Source organism: Stomoxys calcitrans, chromosome 2, assembly GCF_963082655.1.
Source record: "Stomoxys calcitrans chromosome 2, idStoCalc2.1, whole genome shotgun sequence".
In the NCBI taxonomy this organism is placed as follows: domain Eukaryota; kingdom Metazoa; phylum Arthropoda; class Insecta; order Diptera; family Muscidae; genus Stomoxys; species Stomoxys calcitrans.
Window position 1 is genome coordinate 11926740 of NC_081553.1, and position 14045 is coordinate 11940784.

A 14045-nucleotide genomic window follows, 5' to 3' on the forward strand; every position below is an offset into this window, starting at 1 on the left:
CCCATAAGATCTTCGGCGGTCCTACCGACTGTTTCGCTGTTCCCCAGGGTACATGCGCATTCGTCGCCCAAGCCCTTAACTAGGACTGAGTCGACTCGAAAAGTTTCGGGTTAACCAAGTTTATTGACGGCAGGTTTCGTCTGCTTGCTCATTCCCAGCTAGGGATCGTGGCATCCTCAGAGAAGATGGAATCTCATTCTTACACTGCAAGACTCTTAGTCACCTTACCGTCCTGATTGTTATTGCCCTGATGGCCAGTTTTGGCAACTAAAGACATAAAATAAGCATTTCATTGAAACACACAAAATTAGCCGAATTAGTTGTAGATTTTTTAATTTTTCTATTCCATGGTAAAAATATTTTCAAGTATCATACAAAAATAGTTTTTTTTTAAGTTAAGCCCAATATTTTTGCCTTCCAGCTGGTGGAAACTTTTCGTCTGAGCTATTATTTGCTTCCTGGAAATTGTCCTATACGGCATACTCCTGATTCACAATCCGAGTCCCGAGAACACTGTTTTTGATTTTCGTTGTTAATGAAAGAGAATTAAAATAATAGCCCCTTATTTCCTTATGCAAAGAAATTCTATACTTACCAAAGGACCTTGGGGACCACAGGAACCAACATATTGAGCATTAGCCATGCACAGAGTTAAGGCAATAATGGCAAAAAATATTAATGCCAGACAGCTTTTTCCAGTTGTATACTTCATGCTATTTTGTGATGGTTAATTTTTACAATATTTTGAAACACTGCCCGAATCGCTATTTATACCATACTTCAGTCAATAGCTCAATATCACCATGCAATACCAATACTTGTTGGCAAAATCTCCATTTGCCCAATTAAAATGCGAAAATTCAAATAGGGGATAGCGAAATGGCGTGCAATATTTACAAAACGTTATCTGGTGCTAGGCAGTGCTATATAACCTTCACCTCTGCGATTGCTCAGGGCGTATGTGGAAATTTTCAAAAAATATTAGCTGGTTACTGCCAATGAAAACAGGTAAATTATTCAAGCTTTTCAACTAAGTGTTTTTTTAATGAAGCACCCGTAGCGATAGAAGAACGGCAAATCGCTTAATATATCATACATCACGGAACAACTTTCAAGTTAATCTTGGAACTTCCATCGCCATAGCCACGAATTCCTCCTTTTTGTATCCACCATCGATGAATGGGGGTATAATCATTTTGTCTTCTTGAGCCCTAGGAAGCCTCAATTTTTGTTCGATTTGGCTGAAATTTTGCATCTCGTGTTCTGTTATGATTTCCAACAGCTGTGCCAAGTACGGTCCGAATCGGTCTATAACCTGACATAGCTCTAATAGAAAGCAAAAAAAAAATTACAGGGAACTATAGAACGCCGCCCGATATGATATAACGGCACAATGAAATATGGTGGAAAATCTGTACTTGGGTATCGAATGCCCTCTGGGAACCCGTAGTGCGGCCAAGAGTGTCGAAAAGCTACTGAAGCTACTGAAGCTACTAATACGGCAGACAAGACTTGTGAAAAGTTGTTAAGTATGACTTGACTTATTTACTTGCTAACTTAATTACTTACTTTGAGGTTCCCATCACCGAGTATGCGTTCTTTAATTCACATGGCTCAAAAGAACTGATGCATAAGCCCGGTCATCGCATAGCTTCCGCTCTTCATTACTTCAACTCGTTACCCATGAACTGCTGCCTTCACATTCTTCAAAAATCATTTCCGTGGTATCATTGTTGCCCGGCCGATACGGGATAACTATGAGCACCACACAGGCTGGAACTTTGAGATCCGACTTGTGTGGTGTCCTTCTTTATCACGGGAAGCTTTGCTACCGGGCACAGGTTGCGGATGGTTAGCTGAAAGCTACCGTCCACAGATTGCGGATGGTGGAAAGCTCCGTTTTTATGCGGAGTAGCTGCAAATGCGGCCGCAGGCAGTCAGCGATTCTCGAGAGCAGTGTCTCAGTGGGGAGTCAGGTGGCACCGGCTCTTAATTAAATACTGAGTGCCAATGATGCTCGAGATGACAAGGCAAGTTATTGGCGCCTTCAAATAACCGATGGCCAACATCAGCGTCTGTTCCCAGGTTAGGGGCGGCTGGCGGCGAGCGGCGAGCGTCGGATCTTGGAGCAAGCGGCTCGCCACAACGAGGGATACGTGTGCAGTCTCACAAAACCAATGCGGTTGGGGCGCTGGGCCAGTAACCCGCCCTCGGAAAACTGAGAACTACTATGAGAAACAAAGGAATAGTAAAAACGGACCCCCTCCATGGAAAATGCCGCAAAATTCGTACTTGGGTACCGGAAGCCTCCTTCAAGAAACCCATGGTACGACCAAGAGTGTCGAGATGCTACTGAGCGACCCTGCAATCAGTAGCAACGCGCCAGATGAAAGAGAGGTATCGGGAGAAAAGGAGAGAGGAGAAACGTCTATTCCGCAGAAAGAAAAGGGAAATGGAAAGACGTGAGTGTGAGCGAATTGAGATGTACAGGAGTCAGAATGAAGTCCGGAAATTCTACCAAAGAATTAAACATCAAACCGATGGCTTTGGTGCAGGCATATCCTACTGCAGAGACAAAGAAGGAAATCTGGTAACTGACACAGATAACATGCTGAGGATATGGAAAGAACATTTTACCCAACTGCTAGTGTCCGATGTTGGCGGCGAAGAGGATACCGCAGAACCAATCCCTGATGATGGTATAAAATGTTTACCTCCTAGTCAGAATGAGGTCCTAGTAGCAGTGACCCGTGACTAAAGAACAATAAGGCAGCAGGAGCCGACAGGTGACCCGCTGAACTATTTAAGACCGGAGGCGACACGCTGATAAGGCGTATACATCAGCATATATGAGCAATCTGGCTAGAAAAACCCATACCCCATGATTGGAACCTTAGCATACTACGTCCCGTACACAAGAATGGAGACAAGACGGAATGGAATTTGAGATTAAGCACAGAATAATACTGGCAAACAGTTGCTATTTTGGACTAAGTAAGCAGTTTAGAAACAAGGCCACCTCTCGACAGACGAAGATTACACTATACAAGACACTGATAATACCCGTGCTGTTATATGGTTCTGAAGCATGGGTACTTGTGAAAGCAGATGAGGCAGTACTTGGAGTATTTGAGAGAAAGATTTTTCGTAAAAATATATGGACCAGTTTGCGTCAAGTCATGTTGTCAGAATGGATGAAGGAACTCCAGCAAAGAAGTCTTTTGAAGGCAAACACGGTGGTACACGCAAACCGGGAAGACCAAAAGCCCAATGGAAAGATCAAGTGGTGGGAGACACCTCGAAACTTGGTGTCAGAGATTTTAGAATGAGCGTAGAAGATCGAGGCGCCAGGAACGCTATAGCGTTCATAGCCAATTAAAGTAAAGTAAGGAGTAGGGAAAAAACTCCCAGGGAATTGTTATTCAGAAGAGGGCAGGATGAATTTTCCAACAGTCCCGGGTAATAAATGGATCTTTTATGGCCTCAATACCCCATATCGGGAGATCGGGTGGTCGGTCTATAGGGAAGGTATATCCAAATATTGTCCGATCTGATCCGCACTTCATATAAATGGATGGGGGTCTACCAGAACTCACTGTGCCAAATTTTATCGAAATCGGGTAATAAATGGATCTTTTGTGGCCTCAATACCCTACACATTTATCGTTTGGTGCAAAAATACATTGTCCTACAATTGTATTCTACTACCAAATACCTTTATTTTAGCCCCATATTGCGATGGTCAGTAAAAAATTGCTGTTTGTGGGGTATTTTGGCAAAGTGGTAGACCCCAGAAAGTTGTTTCCGAAAGTGGGTATCAATTCTTGCTGTACTCCCCCAACACCTTTCATTTAAGCTCCACATTGACATGGTCGGTAAATATGCCAGATTTCGGGTTATTTTGGGAATTGGAAACTTCCCAAGCGCAGAAAATATATCAGCAACGTGCTCTATACTCATATATCTATATATCATTTATTTGAACCCCATATTGCCATTAGCCTCAAAATTGGATATCAAATTTGTTTTCTAATCTCATTTAAACTCCTTATTGCAAAAGTCAGCAAATATGTCCGGTTTGGCCCTAAAAACTATGAATATTTCGTTAAAGAGAGGCTCTTTAAGACTCAAACTGTCTTGGTGAGCAAATACGGCCTATTTGGGGGTTGTTATGGTGGTGGGACATCATACGTGGTCTACTTCCAAATACCTTTAATGTAAGTCCCATATTTCCATAGTCGGCAAACGCCACCGGCTTGGGGGGTGTTTAAGGGGATGGGCGGTCACTAAGTGAGTTGGCCTTAAAAATATATATCAGATTCGTGTTCTACTCTAAAAACCCTCTTATTTGAGCCTCATATTGCAATGGTCAGCAAATGCTTCCTATTTGGGTGATGTTGTGGGGGTCGGGTGGCCCCATAGACACTTTTCCCGAGTAGTGATATCAGATTGGTGCTTTACTCTCAAAGACCTTTCAGTTGAGCCCCATATTGCTATAGTAGTAAATTTGTCCCCTTTGGGGGATGTTTTTGGGGAGAGGCGGCCCCCCAAACACTTGGTCCCATATTTGGATATAAGATTCGAATTCTACACTCAAATACCTTTTATTTAAGCCCCATATTTCCAAGTTCGGTAAATATGTCCTGTGGGGGTGGGGGGGGGGGGGGGGGGGGGGTGTTTTGGGGAAGAGCTGGACCGCCAGAAACGTGGTCCCACATTTAGATATCAGATTCGTATTCTACTGGCAAATACCTTTTATTTGAGACCCATATTGCCATGGTCGGTAAATATGTCCGATTTAGGCTTGTTTTGGGGGCGGTCCCCCTAACACTTGGTCCGACAATTGAATATCAGATACGTTTTCTTATCCCATTTGAGCCCCATATTGTCGTGATTGGTCTAAATATATGTTTGGTAGGTTTTTGGGGTGGAGCGGTCCCCTGGGTACCCTATCCGAAATTTGGATACCAAATTTTTATTTTTGTGGTACTATATGAGAGCACACAAAATTTCGCTTAAATCGCACCACTCATCTCCGAGATCTGGCGTTTCTGAAAATTAGGGTAAGGGGGAGGGTCCGCTCCCCCTTCAGGAAAATCGGTTCAGCCGTTTTTGAGTCTATAAGGAACACAAACAAACACAAATTGATTTTTATATATAAGATTTACCCAATAAATACCCATTTGCGATCCCATTTCGACAAAAGGATTCTAGTGATGCAGGCCAAACAAATGAAATGACACGATAAGAATAAATTTATCCAATGAAGGTGGATATTACAATCATTTTTTTACAAACATTTGATATTTTCCCTCTATATGACGAAAGTGTATCCTTTAAGATTTCTTGGAATTGCATTTCTTCCTTTTTCCATAACCTGTTGAAAATTCTCCAAAATGATATTACAAAACAAAAAAATCATATTCCCACACTATATTTGCGACTTCCTTGATTTTTTCTTAAAAAAAAAAAAAAGTAATTGAAAATATTTTTCTGCAATCCCTGGAGAAATCTTAAAGAAATTCCTTCAGACCTGTGGAAATCTTAAGTCAAACAAAGTTTTTGTGCCAACATTCTTATGGCCGCTCTGTTTCGTCAATAAATGAAACGGTCATTCTGCAAAACCCTCAATGCCAAAAACTTCCTATGGTACCAAAGGAAAAGGATTTTTGCTTAATCATCCCAGCCATGGCTAATTGATTTCATAATTCATTTTCCCACCATGTAGAGGCAAAGGATCTTAGCATTCGCCGACAGTTCTACGGCCTGAGCAACGATGATGAAAAACGCAAATGAAATTCATTAGTTTGACATTTGTATGCACCAATATGGAACAGCAGAGCCCCGACAACAATGCACTATGTGGTCAACAATAATTTGCAACAGTTCGAGCAAATCAAAGGATGGATGGGTCCTCTAACGGCTTGAAAACTCCATTAATTACAATTAGTGGTGCTAACTGACCAGACTTTTTATCACTATCACACAAGATAATCGAAAGGACTAACAATGATGGTGACTACTCAAAAAAAAAACCAAAAAGCGGTAATTTTTAAAGGAAGGATGAAAGAAAGTCTTTGAATAGGTTTCACCTTAGGTGGACTCATACCCAATGAAATAGTCCTTAATTTGAATATTCAAAGACATGGAAATAAGAAAGGATGCGGCAAACCAAAAAAGAAAACTGTGATAATTGAGGTTTCTGTGGTTTTTTCTGCAATGACTGAGCGAAAATGTTGCTACGCAAAAGTGAAACAATTTCCTTAAGTTCCTTAAAGAATCCAAGTTCCACAACCTTGGATGACCGGCAAGATTTACAACATTGGAGAAGAGGTCTGCAAGCTTTACAACAGAGTACAACGTAGTAAAAGAGCGGCAATTTATTGGAATGTGTAAAAAAGCGGAAGTTTATTGAGATGTGTATTACACACGGCTCAAGGACTTCAATAAGATTACCAGAGCGGCTACTTTAGTAGACGACATGAAAGTGAGATCAGAGACAACGGAGCACATGTTGAAGCTTTTGATGAAAACCCATTTTCCACAGGATACGAAGAGACTCACGGAGACACCGGAATCTTGCAATAATGACGTTGATCGAAGGTTTATAATAACGGAATTTATGGTGAAGGAATCCTTGAAAAACTTCAAACCATTTAAGTCACCTGAACCTGATGGAATATTTCCGGCGTGACTAGAGAAAGAGGCAGACTATCTGGCGCCTTGTCTGCCACAAATTTTCACAGCGTGCCTATGACTTGCATATACTTCGAAAGCCTGGTAGGAGGCTTGGATGGATCATGGTGTCCACAATACGTTCCATGGTTTTGAGTAGAAAGGATATAAGGCTTATGGGTCTGTAGGCCTTTGGTGTCGCATAACTTGCCTGGCCGGGCTTGGGTATAAACACCAAGGGTGGTGTTTATACCCAAGCATATACTCCGAAAGCCTGGCAGGAGGCTTTGATGGATCATGGTGTCCACAGTACGTTCCATGGTTTTGAGTATAAACACCACCCTTGGTGTTTATACCCAACCCCGGCAAGGCAAGTTACGCGACACCAAAGGCCTACAGATCCATAAGCCATGGAAAGTATTGTGGATACCATGATAAAGAGTGGGACATCCAGCGAACCGCTCGAATACAAACAGCATGCCTATGTCAAGGGTAGGTCGGTGAAGACTGCCCTGCACGAAGTTGTGCATAAAATAGAAGACTCCTTCGCTGCCAAAACGTACACACTGGCGGTATGCATTGACATCGAGGGGGCTTTTAACAATGTGCGGAACGACATTCTGATCCAATACTTAGACCAGTACCGGGTGGATCCGGTCCTTAGAGACTGGATAAAGCATATGCTAAGGAACAGGTGGATAAATTGTCTCTCTCATGGCATAAATGTAAGGGAGAAAGTGGTAGAGGGCACGCAACAGGGTGGCATTTTATCGCCACTTCTATGGGTGACCACCATAAATGACCTATTACGGATAGAAAGTGGTACAGGGCACGCCACAGGGGGGTATTTTATCGCCACGCTTATGGGTGACCACCATAAATGACCTATTACGGATAGAAAGTGATACAGGGCACGCCACAGGGGGGCATTTTATCGCCACGGTTATGGGTGACCACCATAAATGACCTATTACGGATGCTGACTGAGGAGGGATTTGAACCCGCCTGCTACGCAAACGATGTTATAATACTTCTAAGACGTAAGGATCCGAACGAGCTATGCAGAAGGGCCGAAAGTGTCTATCATATGGCATATGACTAAACTAGACCCAGAGGTCGCAATGTTAGCCCAGAGAAGACTGAAATATACCTGTTCACGAGGAAGACGAAGGTGGGCCAATTTAACACACCACGTTTCCTCAATAAGACGATTTCGATATCTGACAAGGCCCAGTACTTAGGTGTGATCTTGGATAGGAAACTGAATTAGAAGTGCCACACTCAGGAGTGTACTGAAAAGGCTCGCAGATGTTGGGCACTATGTAGACGGGCCGTAGGCGTGAAATGGGGCCAGATCCATGTGGCATATGACTGGGCTAGACCCAGAGGTCTCAATGTTAACCCAAAGAAGATTGAAATATGCCTGTTCACGAGGAAGACGAAGGTGGGCCAATTTAACGCACCACGTTTCCTAACTAGGACGATTTCGATATCTGAAAAGGTCAAATACTTCGGTGTGATCTTGGACAGGAAACTCAATTGGAAATGTCACATTCAGGAGCGTACTGAGAAGGCTCACCGATGTTGGGCACTATGTAGACGGGCCGTAGGCTCCAAATGGAGCCTGAATCCTAGGATAGTCCACTGACTCTACAGGAGCGTGATTAGACCAATACTTACTTACGCCTCAGTAGTTTGGTGAACTGCTATGGAGGAAAAGTGCAACATGAGGATCATACAACAGGTTCAGAGAACATGTTGTCATGGCATAGGCGGAGCGATGAGGACCACGCCCACTAGGGCACTGGAGACCTATCTAGATATCCGACCCATTGACATACAGATTAAGTGTGTGGCAGCCACTGCGGCTATGAGACTTAAGGCGGTGGGAGAATGGATTGAGGATGGGAGCAGCTCATACCATCGCGGTATAATCGAGGCGACGATAGGAAACCTGGAAGGAAGGAAAGAGGTTTTCCGATCGGATACCAGAGATGAATCTTGAAGTCGAGTGCGAGGCACTGCTGCCATCGGCACAGTCTTGGATTGACTAAACCCTAGTATTGCCATCTGGAAGATCATGTTATACGGATGGATCAAAGCTAGAGGATAGAGTGGGCCTTGGGGTTTACATTGAGAATCCAGGGACTGAGATCTGTTTTAGACTGCCTGATCATAATACGGTCCGTCAGGCGGAGATCTGGGCGATCACGGAATGCGTGAAGTGGTGTGGTGCTAACGCGAGGACGTCGAGTAAACAGTAACAGTAAAATTGCCATAAGGGCAATAACAACCAGGACGGTTAGCTTACGAACAGTCTTGCAGTGTAAGAAGGAGATTAACGCCTTTTCTGAGGATGGGAAAACCCTCAGCGTTTAGTTGCCGAGCCATGATGGAGTAAGGGGAAATGAAAGGGCAGACGATTTAGCGGTGAAGGCGAGGACTGCCGTCAATAAACTTGGTTGACCCGAAGCCTTTCGGGTCGACGCAGTCCGAGTTAAGGGAGTGGGTGACGAATGCGTATACAACATTGTGGAACAGCAAAACGGTCGGTAAAACGACGAAAATCCTATGGGGGGATCCAGATCGTGAAAAGACGAGGCTATTACCGGAATAACGGGACACATAAGTCGAGTGCGAGGCACTGCTGGCATCGGCACAGTCTTGGATTGACGGAACCCGAGTATTGCGATCTGGAAGATAATGTTACACGGATGGATCAAAGCTAGAGGACAGAGTAGGCCTGGGGGTTTACATTGAGAACCCAGGGACTGAGATCTGTTTTAGACTGCCTGATCATAATACGGTACTGCAGGCGAAGATCCAGGCGATCACGGAATGCGTGAAGTGGTGTTGTGCTAACGTGAGGACGTCGAGTGTGAACATCTTTACCGACATAAGGGCAATAACAACCAGGACGGTAAGGTCACAAACAGTCTTGCAGTGTAAGAATAAGAAGGAGATTAATGTCTTCTCTGAGGATGGCAAAATCCGCATCGTTTGGTTGCCGAGCCATAATGGAGTAAGGGCAGACAATTTGGCGGTGAAGGCCAGAGGACTACCGTCAATAGACTTGGTTAACCCGAAGCCTTTCGGGTCGTCGACCACTCCCTTAACTCCCGAGTTAAGGGAGAGGGCGACGAATGCGCATGCAACATTGTGGAACAGCGAAATGGTCGGTAGGACAGCGAAAATCCTATGGGGGATCCAGATCGTGAGAAGACGAGGCTATTACCGGAATAACGGGAGACATAAGTCGAGTGCGAGGCACTGCTGGCATCGGCACAGTCTTGGATTGACGGAATCCTAGTATTGCTATCTAGAAGATCATGTTATACGGATGGATCAAAGCTAGAGGACAGAGTAGGCCTGGGGGTTTACGGAACACATAAGACTACGAGCTCACTTATGTAAAATCTGTGCGGCAAGTGATAGCATGTGTAGGGCATGCGGGGAAGATGATGAGACGTTGGAGCATTTCCTTTGTCATTGCGCGGCTTTGGCGTCTAACAGATAACGGCACTTAGGTGGAGCCACAATATCAGACATGAACCAACTTGGGGGAGTAGTATTGAAAACAATTAAGGACTTTTAAGTGGCACGAAATTCCAAACTTAAAATTTTCTTTTTAGAGGTTACTTTAGATGTTTTTATGGCGCACAACAAGCCGATTACTGGCTCAGGTGTATGTCCACAGTGCCATGGGGTGGATTATTGGGTTGCCCAAAAAGTAATTGCGGATTATTTAAAATAAAGTAAATGCATTTTTAATAAAACTTAGAATGAACTTTAATCAAATATACTTTTTTTACAATTTTTTTCTAAAGCAAGCTAAAAGTAACAGCTGATAACTGACAGAAGAAAGAATGCAATTACAGAGTCACAAGCTGAGAAAAAATTTAACAACGCCGACTATATGAAAAATCCGCAATTACTTTTTGGGCAACCCAATAATATCTGCACCCTCTTTTCAACCTATCTTGCCAATTGAGATGTATCACATAAAAATGAAAAATAAACATTTTGCCATTTAAATGCGGAAATTCCTTGGCTATTGACCTACATTTTTTAATTGCTGGAATGCGGCGGTATTGTGGACAGCTTCATCGATGAATCACAAGTCACTGCCATAAATCATTAGAATCAGAGAAGGAGGAGGAGTTGAAAGACAACAGAAATTTATTATACTTTGGAATCCAATTCGAATTAATTTGTTTCCTATTTCCAAAACCCTTTTTATGGTGTGGTCCAAAACACAAATGATTTGGCGCGCAATTTGTGAGCGGGCAAAATTTTAATCCCAAGGCTTAGCATTAGTCTTTCAAAACAGATAGGATCTTTTACTTATTTTTCTTGTTGTCTTGTCAATAGGACACATTATTTTCCAAATAAGAAGCAAGGAGTTCAAAATCACTTATTAGTTATACTTGGTTTGTCCATGTGTGTGTTTGTGTCATACACGTGTCTATACCATACATCATGGTGCCATGACCAAAAGGATGTTGAAGTTATTCCTTTTTGAGCAAACTCTGAGATGTCTATCGGGCCACACACTTTGGCCAGCTAGGCTATTTGTTTTCAATACTTTCAAAGGCTAAACTGAGAAAAGGACAAATTCCTAAGTTAAAACTTCCATTGAAAATGAAAAAATAAAAAAAAAAATAATCCTTTTTTCCAATTTTGTTTAAATTGAAAAAGCGAAAAATATTTAACAGAACAGAAAAGCGCGGGCAAATAGTTTTTTCCTGTGGGTGTGTATGTTTTTTGTTTTACTCCAAGAACCGTTTCTTCTTTTAAGAGATTTAATCTTACCTTTCATTAACATCCACAAAAATTTATCTTCATTGTCGCCTCAGCCTCTTCCTCAATGAATGTGGCATAAACGCCTGGGCAATTTTTTGAGATGAAATCTCTCGACTTTATGGTTTTTTTCCTCTGCTGCCATCTCTGGCCATGATTTCCTTTCTACAGTTTGTTTTTTTTTTCTTGTTTATCAATGAATGGCTCATTTAGGCTCGACATGAAACCCCAGATAAGATATCAAATGTAACGGTCAAAACCGAAATGGCCCATGGATCCTTTTTTATCTCAAACAGTACATCTTTTTTTGTATTCTTCCAAAAAAAATCATTAATATATGATTTGTCGTTACATTGCGTTATACTGATAAAGGTCATTCAGAAAAATTTTTATGTGCAAAATAATCTGTCAAACGGTGTGAGATAAAAGAAAAGAATCGCTATGTTATAGGGACAATATCAAGTTATGGTTCATTTCGGACCATAATTGAACTGAATATTAGAGACCATAGTAAAAGTCATTGTGTAATATGTCAGCCAAATCTAGTATGAATTGCGCACTTAAGGGGCTGAAAAAGTAAAACAGGGAGATCGGTTTATAAGGGAGCCGCATAAGGCTATAAACCTCTCATGACCATAAAGGTCATGCGAGAAGCCGTTGTACAAAATTTCAGCTAAATCGGATAATAATTGCGCCCTCTAGTAGCTCAAGAAGTCAAGACCCCAGATCCGATTAAATGGCAGCTATATCAGGTTATGGGCCGATTTGAACCATTCTTATTACAGTTGTTGGAAGCCATAACAAAACACCTCATGCAAAATTTCAGCAAAATCGGATAATAATTGCGACCTCTAGAGGCTCAAGAAGTCAAGACCCCAGATCGGTTCATATGGCAGCTATATCAGGTTATGTGCCGATTTGAACCATTCTTATTACAGTTGTTGGAAGCCATAACAAAACACCTCATGCAAAATTTCAGTCAAATCGGATGAGAATTGCGCCCTCTACAGGCTCAAGAAGTCAAGCCCCAAGATCAGTTTATAAAGCAGCTATATCGAACCATGGACCTATTTGAACCATACTAAGCGCAATTATTGGAAGTGATACCAAAACACTATGTGCAAAATTTCAGTCAAATCGGATAAAAACTACGCCCTCTAGAGGCTCAAGAAGTCAAGATCAAAGATCGGTTTATATAGCAGCTATATCGAAACATGTACCGATTTGGCCCATTTACAATTCCAACTGACCTACACTTATAAAAAGTATTTGTGCAAAATTTCAAGCGGCTAGCTTTACTATTTCAAAAGTTTGCGTGCTTTCGACAGACAGGCGGATGGACGGACGGTTGGGATTGTAAATGGGCCGTATCGGTTCATGTTTTTATATAGCTGCCATATAAACCGATCTGGGATCTTGACTTGTTGAGCCATTAGAGAGCGCAATTCGCAATTCGTTCGATTTGACTGAAATTTTGAGCGTGGTGTTTGGTATCTTTGCCAATAACTGTGTTAAGTATGATTCAAATCGGTTCATATAAAACGATCTTGGATCTTGATTTCTTGAGCCTTTAGAACGCGCAATTTTTATCCGATTTGACTGAAATTTTCCATGAGTTGTTTTGTTATGATTTTCAACAACTGTGTTGAGTACGGTTCAAATCGGTCCATAATCTGAAATAGCTGTCATATAAACCGATCTAGGGTCTTGACTTCGTGAGCCTCTAGAGGTCGCAATTTCTATCCGATTTGGCTGAAATTTTGCCCGACGTGTTTCGTTATGACTTCCAATAACTGTGCCAAGTATGGTTTAAATCGGTCCCTAATCTGATATAGCTGTCATATAAACCGATCTGGGATCTTGACTTCTTGAGCCTCTAGAGGGCGCAATTCCTATCCGATTTGGCTGAAATTTTGCATGAGTTGTTTTGTTATAGCTTCCAACAACTGTGCCAAATAGGGTTCAAATCGGTCTATAACCTGATATAGCTGCCATATACACCGATCTGGGATTTTGACTTTTTGAGCCTCAAGAAGGCCTAATTATTATCCGATTTGGCTGAAATTTTGTTCTACGACTTCTTCCATGACCTCCAACATACGTGTCACAATTGGTCTGAATAGGTCTTTAGCCTGAAACACCTATAAACCGATCTCCCTATTTTACTTCTTGAGCCCCTAAAAAGCCCAATTTTTATTCGATTTGGATGAAACTTTTCACACAGGCTACTGTGGTCTGCAATATTCAATTTAGTTAGCAAGGCATTTCTTTTCTCCTTTGTTTATCTAAAAATAGATACCGGGAAAGAACTCGACAAATGCAATGCATGGTGGAGGGTATATAAGATTCGGCCCGGCCGAACCTAGCACACTTTTACTTGTTTTTAAGTTTAAGTTACTCCTTCAAGAATTATCCACTTCTAATAATCTTTTACCTAGGAAATGGGAAGTTCCTCACCTTTGAGATGATTGTATGTATGCTTTGTTTCATTCTATTTTTACACATGCTTTCAGTTATTATTGACATACTAAACTAGACAGAGACTAAAGGTCTGTATTCAAAAATTAGAG

The 14045-nt window shown here is 42.0% G+C and overlaps 1 protein-coding gene and 1 long non-coding RNA gene across 2 annotated transcripts in view; one reads left to right on the plus strand and one right to left on the minus strand.

The window, feature by feature from the left end:
- Positions 1-14045, plus strand: part of LOC106080611 (M-phase inducer phosphatase) — a 549197-nt gene that overhangs the window by 156592 nt on the left and 378560 nt on the right. The gene's annotated exons all lie outside the window — the stretch shown is intronic.
- On the minus strand, positions 308-1127 carry LOC106080612 (uncharacterized). Its single transcript, XR_001220240.2, has 2 exons — positions 596-1127; positions 308-513 (listed from the first exon to the last, which is right to left on the minus strand). It is a non-coding gene; the product is annotated as an uncharacterized LOC106080612 (long non-coding RNA).